This window comes from Cynocephalus volans, chromosome 11 (genome assembly GCF_027409185.1).
Source record: "Cynocephalus volans isolate mCynVol1 chromosome 11, mCynVol1.pri, whole genome shotgun sequence".
Classification (NCBI taxonomy): domain Eukaryota; kingdom Metazoa; phylum Chordata; class Mammalia; order Dermoptera; family Cynocephalidae; genus Cynocephalus; species Cynocephalus volans.
Window position 1 is genome coordinate 14723829 of NC_084470.1, and position 14313 is coordinate 14738141.

The 14313-nt window shown below is 46.0% G+C and overlaps 1 pseudogene; it reads left to right on the top strand.

Moving 5' to 3' along the window:
- The first annotated feature begins 324 nt into the window (after positions 1-324).
- The window catches only part of LOC134390034 (low-density lipoprotein receptor-related protein 3-like), a 34859-nt pseudogene continuing 20870 nt past the window's right edge, over positions 325-14313 (top strand).

Below are 14313 nucleotides of genomic sequence, written 5' to 3' on the forward strand. Positions count from 1 at the left end.
GTAGGAAGGACTTACCCTGTGTGGTAAGGATACCTCAGGAAGCCTTTAGCCAGCTCACTCCCAACAGCGAGGACTCGCGGACCACATCACTCTTCCACCTCCCAGGGGACTTCATCAGTCCTGAGATTCAGAAGCAACTAGAGCAACACCTTCACCAGAGATTCACACAACACTGCTGCAGACTGTCCCCCCAGCCCACATGTGTCTCCAGACCTGATACAACCTCAGGACCTTTACCCCAGGTTCACACAACACTGCTGCGGACTGTTCCACAGGTCCCAAGTGTCTCCAGACCTAGTACAATATCAGGATGAATTCCCAAGGATGCCTCACGAGAAGGATAAGCGTGGGCCCTCTGTGTTTGCAGCAGGGAGCAGCCAGAACATGCAGAAAATGGGGCCCACAGGCCTAGCCAAGTTGCAACTTGGGAAGATCCCAAGTAAGGATCTGAGGCACTGTCTGCAGAGGGTCCTAGAAGATCTACCCAGGTCTTCGGAAAGCAGCTCAGGGAAGGTTCTAGGGGCCACCTCTGAGAAAACGTCAGAAAGGGACTGGATGAGGCCATCAAGAAGTGAGTCAGGAAAGGATTCACCAAAGAGCCCAGACAAGAAGCATCTAGCAGACATCACGAAAGTCCTCTTGCACAGGAAACTGCGGGAGATAAACGAGGGCATGATCCCTGTGGGTGTTCATCATCCAGGTTGCTAATGCCTCAGCTTGTCTCTTCCAGAGAACTCGAACCCTCACGTGCAAACTGGAAATCTAGCATCCTCCAAGGGTGAGGTATCCCACGCGACACTGCCAGCTTTCCTCCTTGACCCACACGCCCCACAGGTGCTGGGAGCGCACATGAAAAGATCTCAGGTGAGGCACAATGGAGCCTGCCCCTCAAGGTCCACAGCCCCCAATCTCTTTAAGTTGGAAAAGGCTCAACCCTCCTCCCTTCCATGGTCTGCCTCTCCTTCGTCAGCCACCAGTGAATCTGGGGCCAAATCGACAGCTGCAGTTGCCAATTTCCCAGGAGAATCTCCTCACAGAGATCCATGACAGAAGGTGGTAGCAAAAACATCAGTTTGTACCCTGAGTAGTCCTCTCACTGCCCCCTCGCCTGTGTATACGGAAGCCCAGAGGTCTATGTACAAGACAGAGACCCCATCTGGTGAAAAGTGTGGGCCCTCAGAGGCCCCTCTGACAGGAAGGCAATTGGCCTTCTCAGCCCCTCACATGCAATGTCATGGGTACAACCTGGCATGGTGAGAATGTGCTGGGGGCTGGGGGAGGCAGCCTAAAGCGAGTCCAAGTCCAGCAATGTCTACAAATGAGCCACAAGAGGAGAGTGAGAGCGGGGACTAAGGAGACACAAGCCACAGTGCAGCAATGCTGGAGAGCAACATAGGATCCCAGTGTTCAAGGGGCAAAGAGACCAGAAACGCAGTGGAGACCAAGGAGGAGAGGCCCCTGCTTGGGAATTCACCTTGGGAGCAGATGTGATGGCAAACTCCCAAACCAATAAAAATCTGAAGAGTTCAGAGTCTCTAGAGACCAGTAAAAGCCCCCCAGCCTCTAGAATTTCTGTTACTCAGGACCCAGGAGAGGGGTCCTTACTACACAGGTTGCTGGTGAGTTTGAGCTCAAAGTGGAGTCAGAGTCAGAGAAGCAGACTCAAGATTGTGCGGCTGGTGTCCTCCTTCAAGACCACACCACTGGGGTGCTCCCTGCTAAAGACACCTTGTCTTCTCAGTCCTCTCTGTCTGGCTTCCAGAGCATGTCCAGCAATGACACGTTAGCTTCCCAGGGGCCATGTAACCTCTTCCTTAGGGGATGGAGCAGCCAGGGGCAGCAGGAGCCCAGGAGTCCAAAATTCCAGAACCTATGAAGAGTCAGAGCAAGATGTTTGGTCCTATTGTCAAGAGTGAAGGCTGCAGGAGGCCCACAAAGAGCACAAAAACAGGGCTGCAGGACTAAGCCAGCCTGCCCAGGACAGGGAGTCAGTAGGGCCTTAAGTAGCCAGTCCTTCCAGCCAGAGAAGGATCAGGCATCTACAGAAAGCCACTTCAGGAAAAAGATCAGGTGCTTTCTGCAGTGGATTTTCCCCAGTAAAAAGAAAACAAAAAAAAAAAGGTCGGAAAGATCCTCTGCAAAAAGGCAAGCCCACATCAGCCCCTGCCCAGAGCCAGGAACCAGTCCCAAGCAGACTGTTTGTGGACAACAGGGTGGCTGAAGCCCAGGCGCTCATGACCACTGTTGGAGGGACCCTAGAGGAGAAAATGGGGCTCCACCATGAACTTCCTGCCTCAAAGGCCCCAGTGGGAGGGTATTCCTGCTACCACAAGGGTCCCTCCTACACAGAGCAAAGAATAGTGATGACAGATATGGCCTGCAGTCACCACGCTACCCCCGTGGGCCACAGCCACACAGTCAAGAACAGGTGGATCAGAGACAGAGACAGCAGTTGGGCCTCACTGCCCAGGGAGCATGTGTCCCCAGCCAGTCCCTGCCAGCATAGGCCACTGGTGGCACCAACCATGGGCCGTCCCCTCTGCTCCCCCAGGCACTGTCTTCTTCAGAGAGGCATCTCATGTGGTCAGCCAGATCATGCTTCTCACCTCTTCCCTGGTGAGAAAGACCTTTCCCCAGAAAAACTTCAGTCCACACAGAGAAAACCTATTTCTGCCATGTGGCACACGTTCCATGTGCTGATGGCTCCTTCCTCCTGCGACAGACACTCTTTCCTAATATGTGTTTTTCCTCTTTGGAAGTGGTGGCTCTGTCTGTAGTGTGGGACCAAGGGAAAGGGTCAGCTCTTCCCAAGTGCAGCTTCTAGAAGGGACTGGGCCTGAGGGATGCTGACTGCAGCCTTGCAGATGCCCCCGAGCCTGGAGGTCCTCTCTGCACCTCGTTTTCACCACGCGGCCATTACAGAAAGCGTTCGGGACTTTTCAGGATGAGCAAACCCTGTGAAGGCCTCACCTGGGGTGGGGCTCAATGTCTCCCCTGCTTTCTCTTGACCTTGAACGTGGTGCACTGTAGGGGGACAGGTCCATAGAGGCCCATTTTTCTCAGCCCAGAATGTCTGAGCAAGTAGCCTCACCTATCACAAGGTGGGCTCAGGAAGTTTGGGGGGGCAGTGCTGGTCCCAAGTCCAAAGGGAGAAATGTGCCTCCAGATTTCTTGGGGGGACAAACCTGCTTGCCCAGGGCCCCTCTCTCCCGTGACAGGGGGGATGGAGGTGGGCTCTACAGACCCCTCTCAGCTCAGCCTGGTGACATGACATGGCACATCACCCACCTGTCCAGAGCAGTGGGAGGATGGGCTTTAGGTGGCGCCTGAGTCTGCCCCTGCCCATATCACCTGCCATACCCCCTAGGTGTAACTGTGTGTGTGGTCATAGCTGACAGTGGGACACGGAGGACAGAGGGTGGGATGTGGGGGAAGAAGAACCGCATAGCTCAGAGCCAAGGAAAGAGGTGCGGGGCCTGGGACATCATCATGGCATACGTCCCACCCTGTCCACAGGCCTGGAGGGGACATGCCAGGGCTGTGGTCACCGTGCACACTCCAGGGCCTCTGCTCCAGCTCCTGGGTCACAGGCCTGGGAAGGCTGCCTTCAGCTTGGATGTAGAGGGCTGGCCCGGGATGACCATTTCCCAACAATATACCTGAGGACCTCACCCTGTCCCCTGTGGCATCCTCAAAAGGGGCGCTGGCAACAGGAGACAGCCAGCACTGGGACTCATGTCATTCATAGTCTGGTGATGTCAACATGTGCACAGGACCCAGACTGTGCCCAGGGGACAGGTGGGGACTTACAGGGGTACAGGGGCTGGCCTGGGGTCACACAGCGAGTGCTCCTGGCTCCTGGTCCAGCGGAGGGGACTGTGCTCACAAGGGGTCAGGGTGATCTGTTCAGTCCAGGCGAGCCAGGGCCAGGCCAGGAGCATTGCTGTCAGCTGTTTCTCAGCACTGGTGATGTTGTCTCCTCCTGGGCCCACTGCCCGGAGAGGCAGTGTCACCTCTCCAGGTCCTTGCTTGAGCCCAGTGGGTCTCTCTCCATGGGGGATGGTCCTGACCAGGAGAGGCCACTGGGCCAATGACAGGATCGCACTGCACCCCTGCCGGTCAGGTCACCACAGAGGACGGGATGGTGCACGGTGGAGGGTAGGAGGTGCTGCGGGCTCACCTGCAGCAGTGTCCTGTCACATCATGACCCAGGTGGTCTCCAGGGCGGCCCTGTGATGACAGCAGGGCCAGGACCAAGGGCTGGGCTGAGCCTGGAGCCCAGCAAACACCCCCAGAGATCTGTGACAGAGACCCCTCAGAGACCTCTTACACAGACCTGACTGAGACACCCACAGAAGAACCTCTGATAGAGACCCACAAGAGAGACCCCCACAGACACCATTTACAGGGATCACCCACAGAGACTTCCTACAGTGACATCTTAGAGAGAGATATCACAGAGAGACTTCCCACAGGCTCCTCATACAGAGACCTCCCTCTGATAATGCAGAGACTTTAGAGTCCTCCCACAGAGATTGCACACTGAGACCTCTGACAAAGACCTCCACAAAGAGAGAACTCAGAAACCTCACACAGAGACCTGGCGCTGAGATCTCCCACAAGGACTTCACATGGAAACTTTCCAGGAGACATGGAGACTAGCACGGGGTCTTTCCCATAGATTCCTCCCACAGAGTCCTCACACAGAGCCTTCCAGGCCTAACAGAAGCCTCACAGACTCCTACAAAGCTCTCACACTGAATCCTCACACAAAAGACTTTACACCAAGACCTTGCACACAGAACTTGCACAGAGACCCCCCTGGAGATCTTACACAGAGACCTCTCACAGAATCTCACGTTGTCCCACAGACCATCCCACTGAACTCACCCAGAGACAGCACACAGAGACCTCCCACTGTCCCCGCAGAGTCCTCACACACAGATCTCACACAACTTTCAAGAGACCTCACCCAGAGAAGTCCCACAGACACCTCCCACAGAGAACTTACCAAGAGATAACACACAGAGACCCCCACTGCCCCATGAAGACCTCACATCCATTCTTCCTTCCCAGTGGATCTGGAACCACTTAGCAAATATCAGTTGTGCACCCGCTCCCAGAACCCAGAGACACTCATTGCAACACTGCTCCCAAAATGGGGTTCTCTGCTTAGGAAAATGCTTGGGAATTTTTGTTCTTTTGTAATGCCATTGCCTCTGAATAGAAGAATGACAGATTGCACGTGTAGAACTGCAAGATTCTTTCCTCCAGAGCTTTTCATTAACTTCTACTGACCCACAGTTTAGAAAATCACAAATCTTAAATGCAAATAAATGCTGCCAACTTCCAATGAGAGCTAATATCTTGAGCCCAGTTTCAATTAATCTTCTAGTCAAATGGTATCAATGTCACAATTTTTATTTCATTGGGGACAAGACCTAAACTTGAGATGGCTCATTTCTTTACTTTTAAAACATGGTAAAGACCTGCAGCAAGGGCTCCAGGAATCAAATAAACCAGCAAAGAGGGATCTGGCTGCACACTTGCTTCCCAGGAGGCTGTGCTAGTTGCACATTGTTTTTGCACATAACAGCTTGTGTGAGGCTTGTGGGACTTGTTTTATTTTTAGATGAAACAAGTTAACATCATGTAAAGATTTTTTGCAAACGAGTCTTATTTCTGGCAATAGTCTTATATTACCTTCTGGAAAAATTATACTTATTCCTTACTAATAATATTTTTTTTTTCCTTAAAATATGGTAATGCCCTCAAATGATATTATAGATGTTTCCCAATTATGACAAAGTCCTAATATTCATCTAATGCAGCTTAAAATTATGGAATATTTAGTAGAAGTCATTTTTAAAATAATTCTAAGAAATGCATAATACTCTGGCAGTCGAGCTCTGTTTATTTTCACTATAGGGCTAGAAAAGGATGCACTGATTCAAGTAGTTTGGAATCTTATAAGATATCACTTCAGATGCACAGCCTAATAACACTCCTGGGAAGGGACACTGTATAAGTCTGTTTCTGCTGCTTATAACAAAATACCTGAAACTAGGTAATTTATAAAGAAAACCAAATTTATTGCTCATAGTTTCAGAGATGGGAAATCCAAAGTCCAGGAAACACATTTGGTGAAGGCCTTGGTGGTGGCAACAGTGAGGGCAGGGTATCACATTGTGAAATGGTGGAGCAGAGAGAAGAGACTAAACTCCTCATCCACTCTCCTTTTAAAGTCCTCAGAACCACGCCCCTGACCACCATTATTAATCCATTCACTACGGTATGGTCCTAGAATCTAATCACCTCTTCAAGGCCCCACCTTTCAATTACCATAATAGATTTCCCACCCTCTTAACACAGTGGGGGTCAAGCCTCAATGAGCTTGGGGGGCATCTGATCTACAGCAGACTTCCTAACATCTGAATTGAAGAAAGCACATTTAATCAACATTTGTATTAGAATAATGAATAATGAAAGGCCTCACTTACACACCCAATACTTTCCAAAGGGTACACTTTGGTGAGACTATATTTCTTGCTGATCATAAGCAAACCTGTTGTCCTTGCCTTGCTAAAATCTCTTTTAATGACATTTGTTAGGAATGTGTCACTGGTTAAGTCACCCAGATTAGCCACTAGGACAGTCCTTTCTCTAAAAGAAGCACAGTTGACATGAGGGTTCTTTTGGCCTATTTCAACAAGAAGTTCCCTTCTATCCTCCATAATTGCAAATTTATACCTATTAATGGTTCTACTCTCTACTCCCTTATAATGTCATTGAACCACCAAACAATGGAAAATGGTCATAGTTGTTTTCTAGTCCTCTATTAGATTGTACTTGTTTTATAGTGCAACGTATGCAAGTAAGTTTAATATTCAGAACAAAATGGGACCATTTTGAAAAGCTTAGGAAAGATTTTCAAGGAGAAAAATGCTTTACAATAGTGTATCCTTTTCAAACTGTCTTTTTTTTAACAGGGCTGAACTAAGTGGTTATTCATCAGTCTTGTGAATTGAAGTTGTCAGGTTTGCTTATGAGCAGCAAGAAATGTAGTCTCACCAAAGTGTACCCTTTGGAAAGTACTGGGTGTATAAGTGAGGCCTTTCATTATTCATTATTCTAATACAAATGTTGATTAGATGTCAGAGTGGCCATAAAGTCTGAAAACAGACATTCATAATACATAGTTTTTTGCTCTGATATGTTGCATATGTTGTCCCTCAGTAGCAATCATAGTTCAATAAGCTGCGCACAGTTGCAATAAACAATGTGCATTAGAGCAACGTTCCCATCAGTCACTGCACGTGCATCTGTCATGAGCAGCCTCAGATCAGGCGTGTCCAACTTTCACAGCAGAACTTGCGCCTTTGCCCCAGAGGAAATAATCAAGGGGGTTCAATCTACTACAAAAATGTCAAGATTTCCTGACTCTATGGACATCTGTATTTTATTTTTACCTACTGCAAAAAATTAAAATTTTACTATTTTATGTATACCAAGAAATAGATATCAAAAAATGAGATAATGGAGAAAACATCTCTCCTTTGTTTTCAAAATGTTTCACATCAAAATGTCTTGCTGAAAATAAAGTGATTTTTAAATCACATTTTTAAATGACATTCAGGATCTATTACAAATTTGGTTTTGAAATATTTTTATTTTTTATTTTTTTTAATTTAAAACAGGTGTCATACTGATTTCAATAAATCAGGCACTCCAGAACACAAAGCCAAGTTTGGCCATTATGTGAAGACCCCTTAATTACTCAAGGGAGTCATTCTGCAATGTTAACCCCTAAGAACCATTTCCCTTTATAGGCTATAATATTGTCGTTGGTTTCAGGTATTTTTCCTTTACATCTACATTTTCTGTCCTCTTCACACCCTTGGCCTAAAGCAACCAGGATCTAGATAAACAAGGGGTTTCATAATCGCTTCCCCCACATACTCTCTGAGGTCGGTCAGATCCCTAACCTCTCCTGCAACATGATCATCACAATTGTGCCCACGGCCACATGGATTGTTGCATTTCCCAAACAAGAGCAAGTCCTGCTGGTTACTCAGAGGGTTGCTGTGTCACCCCTCCTTCCCTCGGCTGCAGAGTACTATCCAGAACAACCCATTTCCCCATGGACATGAGTTCCACGCTCTCCACAGCCACACTACCACAGTCACACAAATGACGAGAATGAAGCCAACTTCCACAAAGCTGTGAAAAAACGCTGTCCCGGGGACAATAGGTGAGGCTTTAGAACATGCTAACCTCTTTTCTAGGACGCGTGGGGGACGCAGCTCTCTGGTTCTAAGCATTTTTTTGTTTAGCGTTTCTTACCCTCCTTTGCTGTAGTGATGTCTGCAGGTCTTCCCTCCCCTGAGACCAGAAGCTGCATGGCCACCACCTGCTCCTGATGATTTCACAATCTCTGCCACTTGTTACCAAAGACCACTTAGCCAGACACACCTCCCTCAGCTCAGGGACGCCCTTAAGCTTCAGGAGCAAGACCACCCACCACCTTTGCTTTTTATTCCTCCCACAATTTCATGCAAGTAACACTTTACGTACCTACTTCCAATGGCAATAAGTATTTTGTAGACTGTGGTCCCTGCACTGAGATAAACTTTCCACCTACCAGGTCTGTGACATGGATAAGTCACTCAGTTTCTCCAATCTTCATTTCCTTGACCTGGAAAATGGGGATAAAAGTTAATAACACTGCAGTGAAGGGAAAATGGGTTACAATATTACACTTTCCACTGTTCCTCCTGATGATTTTCCAATTGTCATTGTTTATGTTTTTCCAATTTAGTTTTTAGTTACACTCAATTTTTTTTATTTTTATTTTTTTACAGAATTAAGCAATGTAACTGTCTAGCACAAAAGCTGGTTTTTTCAACGTGTTAAAGATTGAGTCCTCTCTGAGAAAATAAAGTGAACATTCTTTCAAGTAATTTTCAAACCATTTTTTGCCACACGATATTTAGTGGGTTTCTACTAATTTACCTTGGTGTGCAAAGACTTTTTTGCGATCCCACAGCTATCGCCGCTGTGACTTTGGACGAGCTGGACTCGCGAGGTCCTTCAAAACCAGCTGTTCTAGGTGCTGGCTTCCCCAGTGCTTGGGCGAAATCTGGGGTCCCCAAGGCTTACCCGGCTAGGTTCAGATAAGGACAAACCCTCCAGCTACCTCCAGTAACCAGACGAGGTCTGATTTCGCTAATTCCACTGCGCAGCCGCAGCCCTGCTTTGCAGCCAGAGCGCCCCCCTGCGTTTCAAGGCGAAGCTTCTGTCGCCGGAACAGCGCGCCCGGGTTGGGCTCCTGCGCGGGAGCGCGGGCTTCTCCGTGTCGGTGTGTCTGCCTCTACTTACCAGCCAGTTCCCCTGACGTTGGCTTCTGACCCCCTCCAAGTCCAGCGGGGGAGCGAGAGGGCAGGAGGAGGGGGGAGTCACGAGAAAGAAGAGCTCCCGTGATGGGCACCCGCTGCAGCAGCCCTCGGTAGAGCCACCTTAGATGTGGCAGAGGTTCCAGTGGACTGAGTGGGGGACAATCCATGCCACTTCCAGGGCCAACACCTGCACGTCCCTGTCAGAGAAAGCATCTCCCCTGGCTGGTCCCCGCAGTCGCTCCCTAGGCCCCCTCATCGCGCAGTCCGCTTGCTGTTTTCATCTCATCTCCCTCGTCTTAGAGCCAGGGCTCTCCAGCTGGGCACAGGTGGCCGAGGGCGGACACCACCCGCGGGGGACAGCAGGTGCTCCCAGTGCAGCCAGCCCTTCACTGCTGAATGGCTCAAGGGCAGTCAGAAAACAGACCCCTGTGTTTCCCAAATGCCAGGGTGGGCACAGGCAGGTTCTCAAAGTTGGTTCCTTTCTGAGTTGATGATATTTAGATGAGATTTGGAACTTAGAGTGGATGGTAGAATGGGTTAAGAATTTGGGAGACGTGGGAATGGGGTGACTACATTTTGAACCTGGGATGGACATAAATATTTATTAACTGGAAGGCGTTATTGCCATTGTTTGCTCTTTCATTCAGTTTTACCAAACGTTTCTGGTTGTTCTTCCATGTGAACCTTAGAATGGTCTTGAGGAGAGCACCTTACCACCCACCAAAATACCAAAACGAAAATGAAAGCAAAAACTGTTAGTATTTTAATTGGGATCACATTAAATGCATACATTAATTTAGGAACACCTGATATCTTAATGATACTCTGTCCACTTAAGGCCAATTGTTTAAGACTTATCTTCCATCAAATACAAGTTTTCTTCATGTAGGTTTTGTACGTTATTTTAAAGTCCTTATACTTTTGTTTTTTGTTTTGTTATTGATCTTATTATGCAAATGAGGTAGTTTCTTCCATGTATCTTCTTAATGGTTGTTGATTACAGATGTATCTTGTCTGGAATGGAATTCTGTAAAACAGGCAAAAGTGACACAATTAAATGCAGTTGGGACATGTAAAGCAACTCAGCCTAAGTTAATGTGAACTCAATCCATAGCTGCTTGTCAGATGTGCATTAAGGGCGTATGTATCTAGGACATAATTGTACTGCAGTTCTGTTGACAATCTTTAAACTATTAATCTCCATTCATCTTATCTTCTTAAATCAAAAAGTATTTTATTTTCTTAAATCTTTATATTTGTTGGTGTTGAGGCTGTGCAGTAATTCTATAATAAATTGGTCCTGAGGACCACAAAATTCTTGACACAACTGCTAAAGTGACAAATGGAAAGAGAGCATCTCTTTCAAATATTGATTGCTAGTGGGAGAGGCAAGATTAAAACCATAATGTCCACTGGGTAGGGGGAGGAGGTAAGGGCTCTTTTGTAAAAGCTTCATTGAGATATAATTCACATACCCTAAAATAAACCCATTTGAAGTGTACAATTCAATGGGTTTAGTGTAGTAACAGTGTGAAACCATTATGACAATCTAATTTTAGAACATTTTACCCCTCCCCCCAAAACTTATACCCACCAGCAACCACCCCATATCTGCTACTCTCTACCCCACCCTGCCCCTACTAATACTAATTAGCAATCACTAATCTACTTTCTATCTCTACATATTTACCTCTTCTGAGAATTTAATATACATGGAATCATACAAATGTGGGGTCTTTTGTGACTGGATTCTTTCACTTAGCATGGTATTTTCAGCATTCATCCATGTCCTTCTTATTTGCTGACTAATATTTCATTGTATGATATACTGTATGCTGTGTGTCCATTCATCAGTTGATAGACATTTGGGTTGTTTTCACTTTTTGGCTCTCATAAATAAATGCTAATATGAACATTCCCATGCAAGTTTTTCACATGGCCATATTTTTTCACTTCCCTTTGGTATGTATCTATGAATGAAATTGCTTGGCCATGTAACTCTGTGTTAAACATTCTGAGGAACTGCCAAACTGTTTTTTAAAGGAGATGCATCATTTCATATTCCCATCAGCAACACATGAGGCTTTCAATTTCTCCTCATCCTCACCAGAACTTGCTTTTGTGTTTTATAGTTTAGCCATCCCAGTGGATGTGAAGTAGTATCTAGTTGTGGTTATGATTTGCTTTGTCCTAATGACTAATGATTTTTAAGATGTTTTTCTGTATATCTTCTTTGGAGAAATATCTATACAAATCCTTTGCCCATTTTGTAATTAGGCTGTCATTTTATTATTGAATAGTAAAAGATCTTTATATATTCTGGATATGTCTCTTATCAAACTCATGCTTTGTAAATATTTTCTCCCATTCTGTGATTTGTCTGTTAACTTTTTTTGGTAGTACTGATTGTTTGATAGATAGCAGCACAAAGATTTCTAATTTTGGTGAAGTTCAGTTTATCTTTTTTTTTTTTTTTTTGGTGGGTGGGGCAAGGAGGGAAGACGACTCAGCTGGGCACAGGTCAGAACCCCCGCTGGGCTCAGCCCCTGCTGTTCTGAAGGTGGAATTCGAAGGATGCACTTGCTAGTCTGTATTGGTGAAGCAGCTTCAACATCCCCTAATTATGACAATGGCTTGTACTGTGACCCAACTTGGAGAGTTTTCCTTCAATAGGCAATTGAGCAGGACCCACATTAGCCAAGCCAGGGACCCAAGGGCTCAGAGGCTGGCAGTGCCCACCCAAAGCGCCCCCCTGACTGTGAGAACCCACATGGCATGGCATCCTTCTTGTGCCACAATCACCTGCTGCCTGACCCTGCTGCTCAGGCACAGAGGACCAGGACTGACAGTTTTCCACACTCCTTTAGCTCCTCCAGCCAACACAGACCTACCTGCACACAATTCCACCATGATTCCCACCTTCTAAACACCCACATGGACATGAGCGTTCTTGATTATGAATATGCCAAGTGGAGAAAACTTTACTAAAACGGTAAAGAAATGAACCTGAGGCACTTATAAATTTATGTATTAAAACATTAACCTTGCTTATGTTTATGCGACTCAGGATTTGAAAACATGTATTTCCTTCTAAATACATTTTGTATTTTCTGAACATTTTATAGTAAGCATAAATTACATTTATAACTACAAAATGTTAGTTTTGTTTTGTTTTTTAAGTCAGTAGACAAAGAACTTCTATATTATTTCAGATTTTATAATCTTCTAGCAAAAAGAAAAACTGCCAAGTTGGACCCACAAAGCTACCACCGAGGACTGAATTAGATACAAGCTGTGATGTTTGCGGCATTTCACTGTTAGTAGCCCCAGGCACTGTGTTGTCCAAGCTGCCATCATTAAAATAAACTTCACGACATGAATTGGAACTCTATCTTCTGATTCCAGGTCCCAGATGATAGGCTTACTTGAGTCGATGTTTATATCCTGGCCCAAGATCCATGGAGACCACGCGTCCTGCAGTGCCAGTGCACAACCCAGCAGGTAGGCCTTGCCACCGCTGGACTCTGTGCCCAGCCCAGCCGAGTGTGCAGCGACCAGAGGCCCTTCTTTGGAGAGGCCCAAGACCCGAGGCACCAGTGGGCGACTGAGCACACACTGAGGCAGCCATGCCAAATTGGCAGCCCCAACAGCATCCTAGACAGACAATAGTGTCAAACCAGTGGAACGTGAAATCCCCTGCCACAATGACTAAACATTGAAGGAAACATACCAGAAATATGAAAAATCAAGAAAGAACACCACCAAAGGGTAATAACTCTCAAGCTCTAGATCCTATAGAAAAAGAAGCTCTTGAAATGTCTGACAAGGAATTTCGAGTGATAAGTCTGAGGAAACTAAATGAGATACAAGAAAACTCAGCCAGACAACATGATGAAACAAGGAAAAGTATACAGGACATGAAAGAAGAAATGTACAAGGAAATCAATGCCCTGAAAAAGAATGTAGCAGAGCTTGCAGCTGAAGAATTCATTCAGTGAAATGAAAAACACAACAGAGAGTTTAACCAGCGGGCTTGCAGAAGCAGAAGAGAGAACTTCTGACCTTGAAGATGGGCTATAAAAAAGAATGAAATACTGCCATTTGCAACAACATGGATGGACCTAGAGAGAATTATATTAAGTGAAACAAGTCAGGCACAGAAAGAGAAATACCACATTTTGTCACTTATTTGTGGGAGCTAAAAATAAATAAATAAATTCACAAATAAACTGCAGGGGTGGGAAGAAGACACAACAATTATAATTCCTTGAAGTTGATAGGACAAGCGAACAGAAAGGAGATTGTTGGGAGGGAGGTTTCGGTAATGGGCCACAATAATTATATATTGACAAAATAAAATAAAAATTTTTTAAAAAGTTTATATCCTGACTGAAATGTTTTATTCATCTGAAGGCTGAAAAAAGCTGCTGCTGGTAATGGGACAGTCACCTACAACATGCAGCTATGACCAGAGCCATTACTGAGCTAGGAATAAACAAAAGTCAGCTGATGCTGGTGTCTTGTGAAGAACACGGAGATGTGGAGAAGTCACTCTGGATTGACTTCACCTTGGCAGGACACAACCTGCCTTGCTTTTTCGAATCCCATTCCTATTTGCTGGTGCTGAGGGCACAGCCCCACTCAGCAGTGCCACCGCGCACTGGACTTGTTCTCACTGGGAACTGCTGGAGCATCTCACAGGCACCTTTACATAATGAACAAGCATATGGTTTTCTCTTCCCATTTGTGAAAAATTTCATAATCTTTCTTACAATAAATATGAAGATTCCATTTTTTTTTCATTTTCAAAATGGATTAACAAATGACCACTAGTCACTTTTTCCATCAACCAGTATTCCCCACTGATCAGGACTTCTGCATAGGTATGGTGCAGTGTTAACTGAGATGCAGAGTAAAG